The following is a 474-nucleotide window of genomic DNA, read 5'->3' as shown; positions in this document are numbered from 1 at the left end:
AAACTTTATTTTGTTCACTATACTATTATTTGCCAGGGCATTGGCTGGCTTGCTTTACAGCACAAAGTAAAAAGAGGGCGCTGTTTTTCAAGATCAAACTGAGCAAAATCTTTTATGGTGTTTTGATCTGACACTGATACAGTTAAGCTCTGATTTAGGCAGCTAAAACCAGTTCAAACTGATTTATAGTTAAAATAAACCAACAGTGACTGGTAGGAGACAGGTGTAACTGTAGTTGGTGAACTAACCACAAACACAGTAGCCAGTGTTAACTGTCAGTTACTAGGCTAACTTTATGCAAATCCTGCCTCTGTTATGGAGCCCTTTAAAAAGAAAAGTGGATTGTCCAACAGAGCTGAGCTACTGTAGCGTCCTATGTTTGGAGGCTCCATGCCCTTAAAGGCCCAGTGTTTAGGATTTGGTGGCATATAACGGTGTAGACAGGGGCGACAGGGGGGAAAAGTTAGGACAATT

The sequence above is a fragment of the Morone saxatilis genome, unplaced genomic scaffold, assembly GCF_004916995.1.
Source record: "Morone saxatilis isolate NCDOM2014 unplaced genomic scaffold, NCSU_SB_2.0 Contig23, whole genome shotgun sequence".
In the NCBI taxonomy this organism is placed as follows: domain Eukaryota; kingdom Metazoa; phylum Chordata; class Actinopteri; family Moronidae; genus Morone; species Morone saxatilis.
The sequence above is the reverse complement of the archived record's forward strand: the minus strand, read 5'-3'. Positions refer to the sequence as shown.